The 8,860-nt window shown below is 48.1% G+C and overlaps 1 protein-coding gene across 4 annotated transcripts in view; it reads left to right on the top strand.

The window, feature by feature from the left end:
• Positions 1-44: 44 nt before the first annotated feature.
• SOX6 (SRY-box transcription factor 6) overlaps positions 45-8,860 on the top strand; it is a 371,999-nt gene continuing 363,183 nt past the window's right edge. The window contains exons 1-2 of one of the 4 annotated variants that reach the window (XM_059848934.1): positions 45-202; positions 695-874. The gene's annotated coding sequence lies outside the window, so the exon portion shown is untranslated. Of the gene's footprint in view, positions 203-694; positions 875-5,071; positions 5,405-6,401; positions 6,648-7,060; positions 7,211-8,860 lie in introns of those variants that run through there. The other 3 variants (XM_059848935.1, XM_059848937.1, XM_059848936.1) reach the window with 3 other exon arrangements.

Below are 8,860 nucleotides of genomic sequence, written 5' to 3'. Positions count from 1 at the left end.
CCGGGCTCCGCTCCCGCCGGGCTCCCCCGCCCCCGGCGGGCAGTCCCCCGCCTCAGCCCCGAGCACATCCGCGACTCAGGGGCACCGTTCCGAGGCAATCCTTGCCGGTGCAAATCCCCCGAGGCTTCTCTCCGCCAGAGCGTGGAACAAAATTGCCGGTTCCCCTGAGTTTTTGTCAGGCTGTGCTGGCGCTCGGGAGCAGGTAAGGCGGCTGCTGGCTGCCAGCGATCCCCGCTGCACTTGCAGCGAGCAGCAGGAGCCGGTGGAAGTGGGAGTGTGGTCTGCTCTTCATTAGGGAGGGGGGAACGGACCCTGGAGGTGATGCAGTGAAACACTTCTACTCCCTTGCATTGTGTTTGTCACAGACCACGGGCGCTCTCCTTTTATAACATTCACTTCAAGCATTCTCAAACCCAACCGGAATAAGTTCTGATCCTCCCCTTTAGTTTACATTGGGGTTGTCAAAGGATTAAATAAATGAAACTTTATTTGACCGTGGAGTTTACAGACCCTGAGATCCCTGCGCGCTCTGGCCTTATTCTAATTCTATAGCGGTAATTACCCTTCGTTTCTTTAAGTGCAATAGATTTATTGCCTTAGAGACTATGCACAGTTTGATTGAATTATTCATTTTTTTTTCTTTGGTGTAGACTGCATCTGGGGACTGATGTGACGTGTAGATTTTTTTTTTCAGGAACAAAGGGAATGTGGAAATGAAAGAGAGAGGGAGAGAGAGGCTGGCAGATGTGATGAGATGCGGTGAAGGTGTATCCAGCTTGGCACTCCCACTCCTCTCTTCTCCTCTCATTGCAGCCCTGGGTGACTCTCAGGCTAACACAAACAGCTTTTCTTCCGCAGCCTGCCCTCTGTCACTGTAAGTACAACAGCCTTCTCTTATCAGCATGCAAATTCCAGCCACTCACTACCTTAGCCTGGTGTTTGCACTTTAGATTTACAGAAGGGACCTTTAAAATGAACTTTCCGAGACAGGAAGGGGTTTTCATGTCGAACTTGCTTTTATTTTCTTTGTAAAAGTTTATGTGGTTTTTCCAGTTCTCTCTTCCCCCCCTTCCTTTTTTTTTTTTTTTTTTTTTTTTTTTTGAACGGCGGGGGCGTGGAGCGGGGAGATTGTTGCTGCGGCTTTTTACTTCGCTATCAAGATGATGCACAGTTTAAAATGAAATTAAATTCTCCTTGATCCTTTTTCTGCCAAGACAATACATTTTGTTGGCAGATGACGCTGTAAGGAATTGAGAGTTTTTGTTTTCAGACAGATCTTTAGCTTTGAGTGTTACAAAATGCAAACGTCCCCTAAATTTGGAGGAGTTCGCCAGAGGTTCTTGTTCTAGGGGAACTCGTATCAGCTGATGGGTTTGCTTTAGAAGAAACGTGCAGTAATTTACTTCTATCTAGTCTAACAAAACTTTTTCCCAATCGGATTATCAGGCTTTAACTTCTTTTCCTTTAGCTTTCTCTCAGATGCTGTTGATTATTTTGCAAAAGTTTCTCTGAACATCTTTAGCAAGCCTGTAACAAGCCTTCATTGTCGGACAGTGTCCGCAGAGGGAATTTATAAACATGCTTCTTAATTGTCCGGCATTAACTGGGGTGAGAGGGCAGTTAAGAAGTGGGTGAATGACTTTTAAAGTGAAATTTCTTGCCCTTTGAATCCAAAACTTCTGAGACTGTTCCGCCAACTCTGCAAGAGTTGCAGGTTTGCTGCTCAGGTTAAAGATGCGGTACGTACAACTTAGCCCACTGACAGGTTGCCTCGCTTGTTGAACATTGCTTTACTTTAAGGCATTTGGTGAGGCACACGGCGCAAAATGCCATGACAGCTGTGCACAGGTAAGTGCCCCGACCTGATGAGAGCGCCTGCGGTCCCTTCCCTGTGCAGGCACCCCCAGCAGGTCAGCATCCCTCCTCAACATCTGCCTGCCTTTAGCCTTCATGAAGCCAAAGCAAGGGCAGTCATTCCAAACGCGGTTTCTAAAAGTGGGGTAACGCTCCAAGGGAAAGCGTTTTCTTGTTTCTCGGCACGTGTATACGGATCCGCACGGCGGGTGTTCACTTATGCAAACAAAGAGGGCATCACAATTATCCCCGTGCAGCGCGCACACACACACACTCACATTTGCATACAATGCCCAAGGAATCCTCTTTTCCTGCCGCCGAGAAGTTGCCGCTCTCCGGCGCTGTGAGTTCCATCTGTAACTTAATTGATCACACAGGGGAAGCAACAAGCTGGAGAGCGTTCCTTGCGCTCCGCATGGCAGCGTGGCCGCATCCCTGCCGTGTCCTGCCCCAACCCCGTGTCATTCCCTGCACTGGAATTTCGGGAGTGCAGCGGGATGCTCCCCCGATTTGGAGCTAGGTGGGCGGTTAGATTTATCTGATGCCTTAATTATCTCTCGTCCCATTCCCGCTTGGTATTTAATAAGGCGCTACATTTGAGGAGTGCTTGGGTTGTTTTTTTCTTTTCTGTCTCTTGGAAGAAAAAAACTTCCAGCAACAAATTACTAGAGTTGCAGACTGAGGCAGACTATTCGTCCTTGTATTCTGATTTACATCTCTTTTCTTACATAGCTCATTTAAATTTTTTAAAAATCTTTTTGCGTGCCAAAGATACACTAGTTGTGCAAAAAGTCAAGGTAGTTCCTTTACTTGCAGCAGGTTTAAATGTGTTACAAGGAAAGCGTTAGTGGCTAATCACGGGAATTCTTGTAATTAAAGATTAAAAATGACAGAGTAATATCTCGAGAGGCAGCTATTTACTGTTGTTAATTCCATATTCCGGGTAACTGCAGCAAGGTGAATACATTGAATTAGCCGAATGCAGGTGAATACAAACTCAGTATTTACAATCATACAATTTCCCCTTATCTCTGAATTTCACTTTTTTAGTGTCTTTTATTAAAGTTGAAATAATGCATGGGAATTAGCTACTATGCCCTCATCAGCTAATTTGATGATAAAGCTTTACTAGATAATTGTAAAGTTCTATTTCAAGGTGCTTGCTGCTTGCCGAATAGGACTTGGTTACCCCTTTTATTGTAGCGGAATTGCCAAAAATATCGTATAAAACAGGTCCACTATTTCAAGAGGTTCTGACTTACAACTCCTTTTCCCTGAACTCGGCTCGAGAGGGGCGATAGCACCTCGGATAGCAGAGGATGCAACGTGCATGCCTCTAGCAGTGTGTAGAGTTTTACAGCTTGTTAACAAAATGAATCAGAGCCAGGTCATATCTGTCCTGTGCCATCGCGTTAATGTTCAATTTTCATCACGTCCTGCTGAAGCCAGGTTCATTCGCAGTGGGGCTGAGTGTGCTTCTGGGTCTAACCTAGTCTGCAAATTTCTGCTTGAGAGAGAAGGAAAGTGAAATCAGGCTCTCTCCTCGTCTTTTTGGCCTCTATAAGTTATGAAGCTATTTTAAAATTAAAAAGTTTGTCTGTTACTAACTGTTCCAGGCGCCTTCTGGAAAATGGGGAGAAAGTGCCAAAAATACAGAGATGAATCAACAACTTCTCTCTCTCATTTTGTGGGCTTGAGGTTGCTTTCCGCACTCCCATCTTAACAACAGTTTAGCCTAGGTGTGAATAATATCAAAAGAGGGAGACGTTCGCTCTGCAGCGCTGTTTGCCCACCTGATCTGCGGGCCCCTGACAGTTTGAAAGACTCTTTTATGTTTACCTTTGGAATGCAAAAATACAGCAGGGAGACTTTCTTGGGTTTGCAATACTCTGCCACTGGTTGATTTTCTCCTCAGCTCCTTATAGTTTTTCCCTTCTTTCTCCCAGATCTTTCCTTCCCCCCCAGCCCCCCCTTCAATTAGCACTTCCAAGAGAGCGTGAGTTCCTAAATTGGTATTCAAGCTGATATTCCAGTCCTTATCTGTTGCCTTTTGGTAGGCAGAGAGAGGGATATTTATATATTGCCGCTGCTAAAATTTGTCGTCGTCGCCACGAGAATCCCAACTTCAGCTCGAGTCCGTCCTAAATCAGTTTTTCCTCTCCGGCCATACCTGTCTTTCCCTTTTCACTGCACTCACGTTTCACCTTTCTGCTGAATCCATCACTAAATAGTTTGTGGACTCTGAGTGCCTTCTCTCCTCTTCCTCTCCCCCGGGTCCTTTTAGCTGGACTCCCATCTCTGGTGTAATTTATACTTTCCATTTCATCTCCCCCCTTGCTCCCCTTTAAAAATTATTTTTGTAAATTTTTTAAAAAATCTTTTTCCCCTCCCGGCCGTGCTGTGGGATCGGGCTCTTTGCAGACCCATTTATCAGCTGTCACTAAGCGCTTGCTGAGTGCTTCCCTCTCCTCGTCCCCGCTCCCTCCCCACGCCGCCAGCCCTTCCCTCCTCCTGCACATCGTCTTTCTCCAGATTTTTTTTTTTCCCTTGTAATTTTATTTTCCTGGTGTATCCCGTGAGCCGGCGGGACTCTCCCGGCGTGTGTGTCCCCACGCAGCGCGGCGGGCGGAGGGAGGGCGGAGGGCGGGCCGGCCCCTTGTGACACGGCTCCCCCCCCGCGCCGCCCCGGCCCCGCGAACCGGCTCCCCCGGGACCCCCCCGCTCCCCCTCCTCCTTTTCCGGCCCCCGCCCCGCCCTCGCACCCCCTCCCCGGTAACTTTCTAGTACCTTTCCTCACCACTCCGGGCAATCAGTGGTCATTAGCGGGAGCGGAGCGGTGTAGGGTTTCATGTGTCTAATGGCCCTGTGAGTGGTGATAGCTGCGCGGGGATGCGGCTGGCAGCCCGCGCCGATTTCACTTTCTGTTTTGTGCTCACTTTCTCCGCAGTTGTTGCTCTCCCCGCTCGCTCCCAGCCTCTCTCTCTCTCTCTCTCTCTCTCCCTCTCTGTCTCTCCCTCCCTTCCCCTCTCCCTCCTCTCTCTCCCTGTGTTGTCTCATCTTGCCTGTGCTGTCTGGGCGGGGGAGCCCTGCCTCCTTTTGCCTTCCTCAGATCAATGCCCTGGCCACTCACTTTCTGATGTTGCACGACGGGAAATGCTTTGAATACTTACGACATGGCCGCTCACATTGATTGCCAAGATTGACAGCAGTAACCATCGCCTTCACTTGTTTCAGGAGGAAAAAAAAAAAAAATGAACCTGATTGTAACCAAATCTCCAGGCAACCCATCCGCAAACTTCTAACGATCGGGATCCTGCACATCCATGGCCCGGAGAAACACCAGCAGACTCTAGTTCATTTATTTTATTTTATTTTACCGAATTACTACCCATTTATTCCTCTCCCCTCCCTCCCCCCCTTCACCTCCTTCCCTCTTTTTTTTTTTTTTTATTTTTAAAATTTTTTTTTAATGAAAATTACCGAAGCGCGTTGCAAAAAAAAAAAAAAGGAGGCTCTCCCAGTGCTTTGTGCCACACTGGATCCCGAGGAGGTAACCAGGAAAACCAGCCCTATTGTGTTGTATACCTGTTGTTTGCTGTGGTGTGTAGTGCTGCGTGGCTTGGTGGCGGTGGCGGTGGTTTAATGGGTTTTCGCTGGATTTATGTCGCTTTGCAGGAGAGAATTCAGTTCCCCCCTGCGCTGTCTTTAATGGGTTATTAGTTGCAATTGAGTGAAGCAGCAGCGTCCGGAGATAGATCTGTTGTTTAGCTTTTAACATTGCTGAATTCACCCCTTCCCCCGCCTCCCCCTGCACGATTATTTACTTTGATATCACGAGGGTGTTGTGTTTCTTTTTTCTTCCTTTTTTTTTTTTTTTTTTTTCCCTCCCTTCTCTTTAGGGAAAAGTAGTTATAGTCTCGTCCCCGTGCGAGTTTCCGGGGCTGTTTGAATCCCGAGGTTTCCGAGACGTTAAGGGACCCCAGTACCTTGAAATCACAACACTTTCTCATCCTTCCCGAGTAGAGTTTATTTTAAAATGTAGTGACAGATCAGCGTTGTATTTTAAGATCACCCACGGCAGGCGAACACATGGTGCGGGAAGATATTGTACGTAAGGAACTAACACGAGAGGGAGAAAGAGAGAAAGAGAGGAAAAATAAAATCCGAAATAAATCTTTGAGAGCGGAGCGCTGCTGTCATTGCTCCGAAGTGCTCGCGTGGGTTTCTCCTGGCGGATAACCCCGAGAGACGCGGGATGGAGAAAGGCGAGGGGAGTTTAGTGGTGCTTGTGGGTTCTGCGCGAAGTTTGAGGTGGGTGAGTGCTTTGAAGTTGGCCGGGGACGGCTGCGGGGAGCACACAAAGCTGCGGGAGCGGCGGCGGCCGTGCCGCACTCGGCCACGGCGCGGCGCTGTCCCGAGGAGCCGCCGCCGCCGCCTTATCTCTGCCGGCAGAGCCCTGGATAAAGTTCTACCGAAAACTTTAAAATCGATATCGCGCCCTAATTCGTGATACACAGGGAGGGGGGAAGAAGGCAGTCCATCATCAGAGAGCTCTGTTTACACCCGGGGAAGGGGAGATGCGTGCCGCTTTGTGGCAACAGTCGACCTGGGATTTCTTGCTGCCTTAGCTCTTTGCCGGAGGTCATGCAAATCGACCTTAAAAGAATGCATAAGCCATAAATTAAAATAAACCCTTAGCCAGAGGCTGATCCATAAGTAGACAATACCTAACCTGGACAAAACGGCTTCCTTTGCGAGCTGAAAAAAAGAATAGTGCCTAAACTAAATGCAAAGTAAGTTTTCAGGAAGTATTTCACTTACTATTATTACTGTTATTCTTCTTTTAAAATAAAATAGTGGCAGTTGCAACAAGCTAGCGCAGCTGTTTGCAGGCGGTGCTGCAGGATACGAGTGAGGCAAGGTGTGTCTTGTGGAGAGCTTGTTCTTTTCCTGGGTTTCACTACCTTGGAAGCTGTTTATTTCTTTGGATTGGGGATAAGAAGCCTCTTTTACCGTTCAAGCAATTTGATGTTTTATCTCGGATAACGCTGAAGAGTTTATGGCCAAATCTGGGTTGCCTGCAACTGTCACATGCGCGCACACAAGCTGTGTCTGTATATAATAGTCTCGGGGCTTGTTTTTTTTCCCGCAGTTTTTGACAATTGTTCCATTCATGATCCTGAAAGGAATCATCAGTGGGAGCTAATGAGTGCGCCTCTGCGGCTTGCCCTGCTCCTGGGAGGAGCGGGCACCGGCGCTGCCCGCTCGTGTAATGCATGCACGCGTGTACCGGCGGCGGGGTCGCGGCTGGGTGTAGCCAGGGGAGAGGGAGAGCAGACAGGCGTGATGCGAGCAGGTACTTCCACGCGTGCCGAGCCGCCGGAGCGTGTCCGCGGGCCGGCGGCCCCGGGCGCGGCCCGAGCCGTGCGGCGGGGCCCGGAGGTCACTGCAGGCACCGCTCCTGTCCGGCCGAGCGCTGCCTCCGCTTCCTGCGGGCCGCCTCTCCGTGGGCTTTGCTGCGGTTTTGTTATTTGTGAAAGGACGGGAAGGAGTGAAAGTGGCACCGTGAAAGGACAATTAGTGTTGCGTCTGAGTGGCCGGGGTGGGGGGGAAGGGGGGCCGCAGGGAAAGGCAGCCCGGTGGGAGCCTGGGGACGGCAGATTAGTGCTGTCCTAGGGGTGTTTCCCAAAAACAGAGAGGTGAAACTTTCTGTGATAAAGTAATATATCTTCGCCTGCTGTTCGTAGATAAGGTGTATGTTTATTAAGCAAATTTAAATAGCCTTCGGCACACGAGCGGCACTTTGTTCCTGCTGCTTTCTTTTGCCCTCACTTTAACGTTTTTTTGCCACTTCCATCTTCAGTGCTGATCGTGAGGACAGGAGAACTGTTCTACCCAGTCCTCAAACAGAGTTTGAAGTCCAAAAATTAACGAATTTCCCTTTCTGTATTCGTGTAATGGAGCAATTTTGAAACCTGTTTTGAGACTTCGACTTGACTTGACTTGTTTTATTGACGTGCTTGTGCCCACTCATTTAATTAAGCCATTATAATACCATAAAGTAAATAATAAGAATGAATGTGAGATATGTGCATGCAGCCTGCCATTAAATACGAACGTTTCCTTGGAAAGGACCCTTTAAAAAACTTTTTTTCAGCACCCCGTGATTCTTTGGCAAGATCTTATTGCAGGTTTTTGTTTTGAGCCAGGATATTTCGTGGGTTTTTGTGCTCATGACGTTACATGCACACTACGCTTGGAATATAAACAGCAAGCGTACCTAGCAGCTCATTCTAGTAAAACTAAGGAATAATTATTTATAGTGAGTACATTTAAAAGAAAATAATGAGGTCATTTGGAGTATGCTGCAGTTTGAAGTAGCTCGACACCTGGCAGAAACTACATACGCGTTTTCTTCAGACTCTGCACTATCCATAACTTTTCCTTATAATACATTCTTGTGTTAAGTGAGAAAGGCTGTTTGTAAAACAATCCCCTGGCTGGTTCCAGTGTTGGGTGAAGCTGATCCTGTAATGGCATTTTGTTTTGAACAGTTGCTGTAGTTGAAGTTCCCTCATAAGGTAAGGTGGCACTGGGTCTGAAAGGAGGTCCAAATGCCACATTTATAATTAGACTGCCAATTCAGCACATTGTATCTATTGCTATACAGGGATATACTGCTGTGTCTGGTCTCTCAATAGACTGTATTCAGAATTAGCCAATTCAACTGCTTAAACTTTGGAGTCAAATTTAGAATAGGCAATGAGAGAAGGAAAGAAAGAAAACAATAATGCTTTCTTTTTTTCCCTCAGCTAGCTATTAAAAGCCAAAGAATATACGGAAACCAACCCAGGCACTGCTCTTGGAAGCCCTGCACCGAGCGCAGCCTGGCCAGCCTCGCCTGCAAAACCATTTTGAAGCGCGCTTCTCCGGGGGGAGGGGAAGGTGAGCCCTGGGCATCGCTCCCAGCGCCGCTCTCCAGGCCGCTTCCCGGGCCGCGCCGGCC

Source organism: Haemorhous mexicanus, chromosome 6 (genome assembly GCF_027477595.1).
Source record: "Haemorhous mexicanus isolate bHaeMex1 chromosome 6, bHaeMex1.pri, whole genome shotgun sequence".
NCBI classification, from domain to species: Eukaryota; Metazoa; Chordata; class Aves; order Passeriformes; family Fringillidae; genus Haemorhous; species Haemorhous mexicanus.
Note: the sequence above shows the minus strand (reverse complement) of the source record. Positions and strands in the feature narration are given on the sequence as shown.